This window comes from Ambystoma mexicanum, chromosome 14, assembly GCF_040938575.1.
Source record: "Ambystoma mexicanum isolate Mex_15411 chromosome 14, UKY_AmexF1_1, whole genome shotgun sequence".
NCBI lineage: Eukaryota > Metazoa > Chordata > Amphibia > Caudata > Ambystomatidae > Ambystoma > Ambystoma mexicanum.
Window position 1 is genome coordinate 657,117,876 of NC_090940.1, and position 12,728 is coordinate 657,130,603.

Genomic DNA, 12,728 nt, shown 5'->3' on the forward strand with positions numbered 1-12,728 from the left:
ATAGTGCCTAGTTGCCATCCTGGAATATAGTGCAAAGCACACTCCTCACCTAGTGATACACTGCCCCTCTCATTCATCCAGCAGCCCCAGACTTTCTTATCAACTGGTTGGGTCGCCCTTCTGGTTAGGCTCCTGTCTCATAGGACTTTGTACGTAAGCTCCTTGTTGCCCTCAGGTAAATGTTGCGCTATATAAGCACTGGATGGATGGATGGATGGATGGATGGATGGATGGATGGATGGATGGATGGATGGATGGATGGATGGAGAATGGAAGGATGCGTGGATAGATGGATGGATCGCTGGATTAATGGATGGATGGATGGATGGATGGATGGATGGATGGATGGATGGATGGATGGAATTATGGAAGGATGCATGAATAGATGGATGGATCGATGGATCGATAGATGGATGGATGATGGATGGATGAATGGATGGATGGATGGATGGATGGATGATGGATGGATGGATGGATGGATGGATGGATGGATGGAAGGATGGATTGATGGGTGGATGGATGGATGGATGGATGGATGGATGGGTGGCCTCTGTCGTTCAGACCACCGAGCTCTTTTAAGACCCTTAGCTGTTGGAGGCCCCTTAGTGCTCTGAGACTCCCCAGTTCTTGGCAAGGCCTTTAGTTGACTCTTGCAGAGCCTTCAGCGTTTGCAGGTCTCTGCTCTTGCAGGCACACCGCCCGCTCTAACCTGTGAAGGTCTGATCCCCGGCTCCAAAGGGATCTTCCCATCCTGTTCTCCCAGTCCTAGACTCTCTGCCTGCACCAGGTGACTGCTAGAAAATGGGTCAAGTGTACACACTCTTCCTGAGGTCAAATCAAATGGAATTAGGGTATTGTGCTTGTGTTACTGGTCTTCAGCTATAGACCAATTAAATCGGCTATAAAGGGGTCACACGGAGTCACTGTGTGAACAACACTGGGCTCACAACAGGAAACTCCAGTGTATAGTTCCTGCATCTCTATTTGTGTATTCAGGTTAGGGTGTCTGTATTCAGAGATGAAATCCAAAATTAAACATACATTATCCTCTAGTCTTCTTCAAAAATTCAATTTTGACAATTTATTAGTAGATGTTTAAAGAAAAAAAATGAAAAAACAGTATTTCTTAGCCAATTATAGTATCTTCTTAACACATGTTTGAACGCACACACTAACAATGTTTTCATTATTTCATCACGTGATAGCCATAGACGCTCCATGATAGCTTTAATAGCACCAGTAATTAATTGATCTGATCTGCCAGCTTTGTAGGTCCTTCTGTGGGTTTCAAATGGCCCCCAGAATCTTTCATCAGGTAAGGTCCATGCTTGACACCTTGGCCTGGTCTCCGGGAAATGATATGTGCTTCTTTATTGGATAACTTTAGATGTGTGGCCTTGTGGACAAGTAACAACCTTGCTTCTCCTCGCCGGCTTGTGTAATGCACGGCTCCTCGCTGCGCCTTCGTACCTGTGATCCTGTTGTGGAGACGGTCTGCTGCTCCACCTTGGGGTTCCCTCCATTTAGTCCGGTGAAAGGCAACGCGGCACAGTCTCTCACCACTCCGGCAGAGATATTAATAACTGCGCCGGAGAAGGCAGCAAACCTCCCCGCCCCCCCTGACACTACAGAACAACATCAGCCTGGATTAACATGGTGGCAGGACAGTGCAAGGCACTGGACAGGGACGAGGGAATAGATGGAGCAAAGGGGAAGAGAGAATAAGTTGCCCGCAGAGCAGGGAGGCAAGGCAAGGCAACGGAAGCGTAGGGAGAGTAAGGAACCAGCAAGGAGAAACAAGAAATGACTGGCTAGGATCCAAGATCAGGACGAGGGAAGAACAAGGCGCCAGGCATGTTAAGAGAATCAAGGAACAGGAAGTGAGGAGCAGCAGAGCATGGGGCAGACCCCGGGCAACATCACATCAACCTGAAGAGGTTGTGACAAAATGGGCCTCATGACGAGCATGGTGGTCCGGAAACAAGGATGGCGGTAGCAATTTACCGGCATCCTTTTCGGACCACCATACTACGACAATGCTGGTAGGGGCCACTGATCCCCCGGCAGGTCTGACCTGCCAGGAATTCTGGCCGCTACCGGCATTGTCTTGAGTGATGCAGCGGCACCTTTAGCAATGGTGCCGGTGCTTCAGTGTCCACATTCCCATAGAGTTCAATATGACTCCATTGGAATGGAGACTTACCCTTTCCACTGCCCGACATCCTGTTCTGCCGCAACTTGTGATATCCAGGTGTCAACGGAATATCAGGCGGTAGAAACAGTGTTACGGGGTCAGCAGCAACCCACCAGTCGCACCGGCGCGTTACCGCACACCTGATAATGAGGCCTAATGTGTCCTTACATGACTGGCTTTTAAATACCCACCGGCATGGGAACGAGGCCAAGCATCCATTTTCTTGTTGCTCTGGGCAACATCCCTAGCATAATGTACTGCGCCGGTGTCGCAGGCTGCTGCTGGTCCTCTGCGCGTGCCACCCCCATTGCTGTCGAGAGGAGCGAGGGACGGGGATGTGGCTGTGGGCAATCCATCCCCAGGCACCGGCAGGGATATCGCTGCCACTGCGGCAGGTAAGAGGCGCGCGCAGTGATAGCTTGTCATCGCATAATTGTTAATCCCCAGGTTTGGATGACATTTCGATATCTATTGAAATAGCGGTCTCAGTAACCTTGCCGTGATGCCAAGTCAAGGCAGGCCGCCGGCTCTTCTAGAAGATCCACCCTGCAAACATGTTTTGGAAAAAATCCCAGCGCTTAAACTCAATGTCCCCTCTGGCGTGACTTCCTCATGCCGCTGTACGCAGTGGCGCAACAAGGGAAGAGGAAGTCACTACTTGGAATAATCTGGGCAAAGGCATGGACCGGCTTCTACATGGAATGGGGCATCAGAAGGTTGAGACTTTAGTCACAACTATTCTAACATTCGACGTAAACCTATGATTAGCAAGATGAAGGTGATAACACGGTGCACGCACACGTGCACGTACACACACCGCGCAGTTGCAGAAGGATCAGTGTTTGCAGGCAGCCCTGGCTCTTCCCTCATGACAAACAGTGGAGACAAGGACCGAGAGAACACACCTTTGAACTACTGAGCGGATCACAATGTATCAATGGAGACTCTTGGCCCATTACAAAGAGCAGCCGTACACCTGTGCAACCAACACAAACCATCAAAGGGCATGAGTCAAGTGGGAGCTCAGGACAGACCTTCATGGGGAATGAATAGGGAGGCACGCGCCAGGGTTTCCTGCCAAGGATAACTCTACAGCGACCTTCTTTGGAGATCGGATGCATGGCTAAGCTCCTGTGTCAAGCGGGCAATGGCAGGTCATCCACAGGTGGGTGGTAGGGCAGAAAAACCCCTCCACACTCTTTCGCTGAGTAACAGTCACCACCTTTCTTAGAGCACTGGCATTGAATGAATCGCGTGCTTAAACCAGCGCTCACCCGGTGCTCTTGACATTCACTTTGAAGTCTGAATTGATGCAATTTCCCAATTCAATATTTCGATGGTTAACCACTGAAAGTAAGTGGGAAGTGTTATACAATGGACAGCAAACGCCGCTGAAATTGGCGCTGGTGAATTTGTTATTGAAGTTGAAGTTAAGTGATTTATAAACCAATGCTGTGGTGCTGAAGACCTGTTGCTAAATGCAATATATTATGCTGTTGATTCTGTGCTTTTTCCTTTCCCTTTCATTTTCCCTCTACTTGCTTTTAGTTTATTAATTTAATAGCAAATGCTTTGGAGGTTGTTTAAATGTTTAGGAAACAATCTATTTTTGTTTACCAATTTTATTGCCATGTATCATTGTTTTGTGCCCCGTCCCCTCACCCTCCTGTGAGGTACAACACCTTGGTCTCATCTTTGACTCCTCTCTCTTCTTCTCTCCTCACATCGTGGACCTTGCCAAGATGGCCCACTTTCAGCTGCACCTCTTCCTGTCCTGTCCTTCCCCCAGAAACTCACTGTCTCCAGAGCCCTGGTCCTCTCCAGGCTGGACTATTGCAAGAGCCTCTTCCTCAATCTGCCTAAATCCTCCCTTCACCCCCTTCAACTGATCCAGAATAGGACTGCAAGATCCTTGGCCTCAATCCCAGGGACCGGATCTATCTGTGACAAATCAACTTCCGGGGCACCAGTGGTGCAGGGATGAAAATCGGTTTCTAAATCATCAATCCGCCCCACACCTCTAGGGCACCAGAAGGGATCCGAACAGATTAGAAACACAAGTAAAATATAAACCTCAGTGCCCAATTAATTTTGGTAACAAAGCCGGAACGGCAGGCTTATCTCCACAAGGTTGTGGATCGTTGGTTAGTTGCAACACAGCGAAAATACAGTTATTACCCAATCATAAAAGGGACTGTTCAGTCCAGGTTGTATAAAAATATCTATTATTACGACAGTTCAAGCACACTACAAAATACAACCCACTCTGTAAAGGAGCACAGAGGACAGACGGTTTATGGTATTTCCATCTAATTTTTACCATCAAATGACTATTCCATCTAAAAAAATGCATCGAAAAAATGACCATTGAATGCGTTTTTTCCTTTCTTTTAAAAAAAATTGGGGTTCCCCCCAACCCCCTGTTTTTTACCCTTTAACACCCATTATAAATAACACAAAACCCTTTACCTTGAAAAAACATGCATTTGATGCATATTTTTACGATGCAATTTTGATGGAATGGCATTCAGTGGTAATGTTTTAGATGAAATGACCAGATACCGGACAGACAGTTTCATAAAGGAAAGGGATGCACTCTGAAAACTGACAGGAGGGTAGTCTATAAAGCAATTAGTCTTAACTGTTCAAGGTTATTTGGTATCAACCCCAAAGGGGCAAAGGGTCGTAACTGTCTCTAGGGGCCATCAAAGAAGGACCAGGGGGACAGAACCAAAATGTTCCTGGTGCTTGAGATGATATTGATGCTCGGCAGCGCAGAGTCGGTTCCAGGGTGCTTTGCAGCTCTTACAACAGAGTTCAAGATGGGAGACAGCGGCAGGTATCAGGCTGCAGGCAGTTCGGCAAGCAAGGATGGACAGGTGGTTCCAGACTGGCCTACACGGTGGCTCTGGGTCAAGAATCGCTGTCTCTGTGCTGGTTGGTGGATCTGGAACGCTGGTCGAGGCGTCTCAGGTGGCTTTAGTGACTGCAGCGTGACAAAAGTCAGTGGTGCAGCCGAAACGCGGTTGAAGGGCTTGACTGCCTCAAAAAATACCCTTAAAAGATGGACACTGAGTGATGCTTGTCATGGCACTCCTCCTAGCTTCTTCACAGGGCTTGTGTCATCCTTTAAGGCGGACGGTCCAAAGCTGAGGAGAGTGCTTGCAGGCAACGTTGCCAACGGCCTTGTCCTTTGGTCAGAGACTCTCTGGCACTTCCCACCTAGGAGGTTTGCTGGCAGAACCTAGCAGGGCACACTGTGTGCTGGCTGAGTACCGGTTCTGGAGATGCTGGATGGATCCTCTGAGTCTGGTATCTCCCTCTGTTCCCTGGGAGATGTGTAGGGGAGGGATCTTGCTTCCCTCTTGGAAATCCCGGCCTTCTTTTACTGCCGGAAGCTGTAAGGCAGACTGTACCATCAGCCAGGGTCCAATGCTCTTCTTTCCTGCTTCTGGTGAAACCGTCAGATGATTTGCTAAGTGAAGGGCTCAGCCCTCTTTTAAAGCCAAATGTGCCCAAGTGGTATGGTACCGGCTAAGCCTACTTTAATGAACCAATCCTGGGTCCCCACCAACAATCTTCTGTTATGCGTGAGGTTATAACCAGAGTGATTTGCAACAGGAAAAGTATGGGGTGACAACATGTACTACTAAGTTACAGTTGTCCCAGGCATGATATTCACTGCCCTTCATACAGAGGGGTGGGAGTTAGCTTCAGACTGACATATTGCATATCAAAGAGGTGTTGGTGTTTCCTGTCCCTTTTGTTAGTTCTGTGACCATGCCTCTTCACAGGCCTGTTTTCATTTGACTCTCATCAGTATGCGCTGCCACCACACAGAGTTCTGACAATAGAACAGGGTGGATCCATGGAGCCTTTGATATTTTAATTAGGCTGGCCATGGCTGGAGGAAGGTGTTGCCTTCCCCCTTCAGAGATGTACCTGTGGCTGTCACATTCCAGCTAAATGTGACAGGGAGGACTGGGCCTGTAGGTTGTGTCCCCCCAGAGTACACATGACTATGTGTTTGTTGTGCGGTGAGCAGAGGAAAATGTGTGCAGATTAGCCCCACACATTTTCTGAGCTTGATCTCCATCATTAATTTTCATTACAAAACTTCAAAAAAGCTCATGCGAGCGCACACTCTCCGTGCGGATGGTCAAATTCCTCACACTCCCCAGCCCCAAAATCTCTCCACTGGCACCAGGTTGCTGCAAGGATCAAGTTCAAGACCCTCTGCATCATCCACAAGGCCTTCTGGGGCCTAAGTCACTGCTACATCCAACTCTGTCTCCCTAAATACCGCACTGCTGGAGCCCTTCGATCCTTTAACTCCAACTCTCTACAGATCAGACGCTTTTCCAAGCAGAGAGTGGGGGAGTAGATTCCTCTGGAATGGCCTCCCTGCCCCTCTCAGACTTGACCGGATCTCCTTAAATTCCCGAAGCTTCTCAAGACCCTCCTTTTCTCTTCTTCCTTCCCTCTCTCCCTCCCCTACTAATGTCCCCCTCTGCCGCATTGACTGCCTGCCTGGTTCCTTCTGATTCATACATGGTAGCAGGCGCTCCTCGCCCAGTCTACCCCAGCACTTTGGTCTCTCCTGACCCCCCACACGCGAACCTGCACTTGTCCTACTGGACTCCGTGCCCCTGCGCTAGCCTGGCTAGGCCTGCACCTCTATTGAACCCATCCAGCCCCATCGTCGCACTTAGCACGTGGGTCACGTGGGTCACACGGACCCCTCAAATGTTCTAGTTCGTTATTTGTATTTGGGGTTTTATATAGTGCTAATCTAGCTAAGAAGTAACAGAGCGCTGTCCAGGTCATCGAGGGTAACATATGAGGTAATGGGAGGAGTGTTGCATTGCTTTTTTTCGGATATCTATGTAAAGCTTATCCGAACAAACCTTTCCCAATTGCAAACAAGAAAGGTAGTATTTCAGTGCTATTTAAATAATAATACAGTAAGTCGACACCCATTTAAGAATACAAAGGCAGAAGTGGAAGCTTTGGGGATGGCGCAACTTGCGGATTAGCGCCAAGTGGGACGAAAATCACTGCTTTGGTGCAGCCAGATGGGCCATGTGCCCCTAGTGGCCTGTCTGTAATGCCCAATGTGCAGGGCTCAAGTCGAGGATACACGCGGGGGGACGGAGTCCCCCCACTTTTTTCAGAGTGTGGACTCAGTCCCCCCCCAGCTAAAATGGGAAACATTGAATGTCCTCTTTGAATTTATGAATTAACACCGACCTCAGGGATCAGACCTCGGGGATCAAACCGCAGTCGGCAGATTTGTAGGCCGGAGACGTCACGACTACAGTATATAACCTGATGAAAATCTTTTAAAAAAGCTAAAGGTGAAAGGTCTCATTTCGGTACTGCACGACCCAGGGAAAACATTTGTATTGGTTCTTGGAGTTCAAAACATGCACACCTTTTAAAGTTTTCAAAAACATTATTAGAAGAAAATACCCTCTCCTGGTTTTGTGTGTGTTGATTTTATGAAAGGCAAATGTCATTCATCCTGTTCAATTTGGGTGGTAATGCAAAGGCAATTTAATGAAATGTGCATATTTCACCATGATCTGCTACTTGCTGGCGACATCACATTCCATTGCGTTTGTTCATGAGTCCCCCCACTTTAATATTTAGGGCTTCACCCCTGCCAACGTCCTTATGGGGCAGAGGCGTAGACAGGGTAGAGCCTGAGTGGGCAAGACCTACCCAGAATCTGTAAATGCCCACTCAGCAGCTCTGTGTGGGCAATTACAGATGTTAATGTCACTGCGTTGCGCCCAACTACATTAGCTTCAGGCTCCACTTGTTAGACAATCCTGGCTATGACTCTGCTCTGGGGTACCCTTGATGGCCGATTGCGAGGGAGATGTTCCCAAATGTACATGCGGTGTTCCAGGGGAAATGGAAACAACGGGACCCAGTTCGTGTGTGTCTTGGAGGAAGGGCCGTCTTTGCACATTTTTGTTAACGCTGATCCAGAGCAAACTTTCCATGCTTAATAGTGTAGGGAAGGCAACCACAGAATTCATGTATAAGCTGCATGTCCAGGCAATTATTCAACTATAATGCACGTTTGAAGTAAAGTGTGCGGCGCACGCTTCAGTCTGGGAGAAGATGTCAAAATTCCAAGCATAAAACTGTGGAAGTATAGTTCAATGTTTGTGGCAGCCCAAATACTTCTATGCTTTAGGCTATTGTTAGGCTAAAAAGATACAAAAGAAGAAGAGGTGGAATTGGCAGTGCTTTGTTTGCAAAATAGGAGCGCAAAATGGAAGTGAAAGAAACAAAGGGATTTGGAAAAAGTGCCGATCTGGCCACAGATAGGTCACAAAGCTTCCCTACTGTGCCCAATCACTCGTGTGGCGGTCCCAGGGGCCGACTCTGAGGTGTGCGCTATTGTGGAAGAAGGGCCCTTCTGCAGTGGGTACCCTTTTCTGAAAGTGGCAGGCAGTTGTGTAGTCCGCCATTTTGAGTGATCAGAACAGGTCCTTGGTTTGCTGCATGGAAACCAACATGGCTGCCGTCGTTTTTGAACTGCCCAACTAAGCAAGGTATTGGTCCATGCCAGGTCCATTCGGAGGTCCGTGTAAATTTAGAAAAGTCTGGTCCTGTGGAACGTTCCCATTTTGCGCCAGTGCACTATGCTGACATCAGAATAATTCTACAGGGGCATAGAGGAGGGTAATTCACGACTCTCCCGCTATCACTCTTCTAGTGCCTGGCTAGCAGGGGTCCTGCTAGCTGAGAGAATGGCCCAGATAGGATTTTGTAACCGAGTGATCGTGATTTCTCATGCATCCTTGTAGCCGCTGCTGGCAGATAATCGGACTCCGGCAGCCGCAAGGCGGCAAACTCTCCATTCACAAACCAGAACACAAGCAAGCACTGGCAAAGCTAACAGGTTGGGCTTTGCTGTAGGACACTCCTTGGGCCACGCAGCAGGGCTCTTGCCGGGTCGTAAACCGGGAGACCAAGACAGAGGCATGGCATGCACTGGCCAAGGGGCACTACCCCAGGAGATAAGGGCAGAGTCCCTGCGCTAGCTGGCCAGGAAGACCAGCCTCTCTGGTTCCACCCACTACCCCGATCTCTCAGTATGCCACTATATGAACATCACAGGCCACCCTGTGCGAGGTGCCACACCTATGAGCTAAAACGGTAACAACAGTAGGTGGTGCTAAGGGGCCACCTATGAGCCAAAACCAATAGTCAGACTGATGCAGCCCCTATGAGCAAGATCTACCCATGCCATCCCTCTCTCTTCACACTCTGCACTCTGCCAATCTGACAGATTAATTAGCGTACCGACGGATCGGGCGCTGTCTCTGCTTCTAGGCTCTTTCTGCAAAATGGCTGTGGTCCCTTCCGGCACCCATCCATGATCGAACCGCCCTAGTTTTGGGGAAAGCCTTAAAACCACACTTCCTGCCTTCTACAGCGCCAAGATACCTTACAGCGGAAGTTAGCGCTCCACAAAACTCTGAATCCACACCAATATTTCTATTGGTCTTGACTAACATGCTTGCCACATTTTCTCCATGGTGTGGGGTTTCAATACTTCCCTATGGAAATGAGTACCAGGGCCAGCTTTAGGCCTGAGTCACCGCCCCGGGGCGCCACAGTGGCCTGCCTGCCACGCCAGCTCGGTGGAGTCTTTTAATGGCTCTCCCGAGCTGGTGCAGTGGGTGAAGATGAGCCTGGCGCTCTAGTGTATTGTATCGTATTTAGTTATTCACATAGCGCTCTTTCCCCATATTGTAATGAAATGCATCCCGCTCTCGTGCTGACGCTTGGCGCACCAGCAGGAGAGCAGGGCGCTTTTGATTACAATAGGGTTCTGAGGTTAAATCAGCATGGGGCAGCCTTTGAAAGGAAGTACCATGCTGGTTTCACAGGTGCACTGTATTGAAGTGATTAATTTCCCCGCTCCTGCATGGGAGCGGGGAGTTAAGCACTTAATTAAATAGAGCGCCTCTGCAGGTTTTGCGGTGACCCTCTATTTAGCAGAGCAACTAAATATGTTGTGCCCCCCGCCCCCCAGGGACCCAGGCTGGGGGGGGCACATTTTTATTGGCTCAGCCCGGGCGCTGCCAAAGCTAAGGCCTGCCCGATTAGGACATATATAGTATGGCACACACATGTGTCACAATGCTGCTGTTCCCTCTCTCAGAAGTAAGCATGGTGTTCACCACCCTGGCTCCCCGGCGCTCCTCCCCACAGAGAGAGACCGCGGCATGGGGACTGTTCCTACAGCAGACTAGTAAACAAACGGATGTAGGGCAGATTACTCAGAAGAGCAGCTGGGAACACAAGCTGAGAGGCAGAGGCCGTCAAAAGATCCATTCCTGGGACCTGGGCACCCGCCACGTGTGATCACAGTTCTGACATAATGAGCTCCAGAGACCTTTTTATAGGAGGGCAAAAGGGGCACTTGCCCCGGCTCCACCTTGGAGGGGGCCCCCAAGGCTGCCTGATCTAAAGAAGTAAGATTCCATTGTTCGCCAGACTGAAATAGCTCATGTCAGGATATTTTATGGGGTGCTGCTGAGGCTCTAAACCTATTGCCTGTCTGTTTTGGCAAGTGCATTCTGCCTTGATCAATTCATCATGTGTTGCTTTCTGTGTTCACTGTGGTATACATAGTGTGTGTGTTCCTTAAGGCACAACTCCTGTAGCATTTGTTCCTTCCTGTGGGAATTATCTTGGTCATGGGCAAGAGCCAAAGTTGAAATGCATATTTATATATTGAGTGCCACAATGGTTCAGAAGTTAGCTCAGTGTGTGAAGCACCCATTGCAGAGATATGTGTTCATATGCAAGATTAGAATAGCACATTCCTGTAAGGCTGGCTGAGCCTTTCCTATGTCTGAAGTTTATAAACCTGCCTGCACATGTACTTGGTTCAGCAGCACAACAGGTGCTATAATCAGCAGTGTACCCGCACCAGACAGGGATTGCTATAAACACTAACATGTCCATATGGTGAAGGTCTAGAAATTGGAATGTTCAGATGGGGTGTTGTAAAACCTAGGCACTCGCGTCCAAAGATGGCATAAACTGTTAGTCCAAGAAGTGAATATGTACCTAAATTCAGGACTGTGGAACCAAAACGTTCATGCTTGTATCCTGGCTTTGCCAGCAGACGATACAGTGATCCTGGTGAAATCATCTAATATATCTTGCATTACTGTGCTGTCTTCTGTGAGGTTTGCCTCCCTGCATGCTGCTGGTAGCATGGTTTAGCCCATTGCTTGATCTTTCTTCTTATGTAGGGCATTGGAGTGGAATGGGTGATAGACAGACCAGAGCAGACCAGATGGTGCAGGCTTCGGGCAAGTATATTTTAAGGTATGCTCTTTGACACACAAAAAAGGGTTTGCTGCACACTTCTAATCTCAGTCTGTCAATGGTATGTGTAGCTTTCTCCTTCCTTCCAGCTGGTCTCCTCTATCCATGCTAGGGTATGTGTAGATTTCTCCTTCCTTCCAGTTGGTCTCCTCTATCCATGCTTGAGCGCACTATCCATGCTAGGGTATGTGTAGCTTTCTCCTTCCTTCCAGTTGGTCTCCTCTATCCATGCTTGAGCGCACTATCCATGCTAGGGTACGTGTAGCTTTCTCCTTCCTTCCAGCTGGTCTCCTCTATCCATGCTTGAGTGCACTATCCATGCTAGGGTATGTGTAGCTTTCTCCTTCCTTCCAGTTGCTCTCCTCTATCCATGCTTGAGCGCACTATCCATGCTAGGGTACGTGTAGCTTTCGCCTTCCTTCCAGCTGGTCTCCTCTATCCATGCTTGAGCGCACTATCCATGCTAGGGCACGTGTGGCTTTCTCCTTCCGTCCAGCTCGTCTCCCCTATCCCTGCTTGAGCACTTTTGCATTCTCTGAGGCAGCTAATGTGATAGAGGCTCGATGCAAAATCCCTTCCGTGGTGTGAAGCCACAGCGGCCACCGGTGAACTGTGGCCACTACGGCCCCTTCACCGAAGGCGGGTGAAGAGGGGGAAAAGCCAATGGCAAAAAACCTCTTTGCTGAGGTTGACATGCTGGTGGTCGGCTAGGTGAAATCCGGAAGCCTGGAGCAGTCCGGACCAGTCAGACATAGAGTACCCCGAAGGGTCAGGGCACTGGAAAAATCGGTACAAAGAGCAGGGAGAATGAAAGGGAACAATGGTTTGCAAGAGAGAGCCTGGACTGAAAGCGGATGTAAAAAAAGGAGTTTGAGTCCAGAGAGAGAGCAGCGTGTAAGGAGCCACGTTGCTAGACAGGAACAAAATGAGACCGGGAAGGAAAGGGAACCCTGAGGGGAGAGAGAGAGAGAGCAGAAACGAAAGAAGAATCACTAGCGTATAGCAACCAGGTAAGCAAAGTGATAGGTCAGACGTTGCTACCCGCCGGCAGCCGGGGAAACGCGGAAGTAATACTTCCCTGCTACGAGCGACGTCATCACGTGGAAAACGTGAGAAATATTAGACCGCCACCAATGTAAAGGCAAGAAAACGTGTGGCAATCTAATGG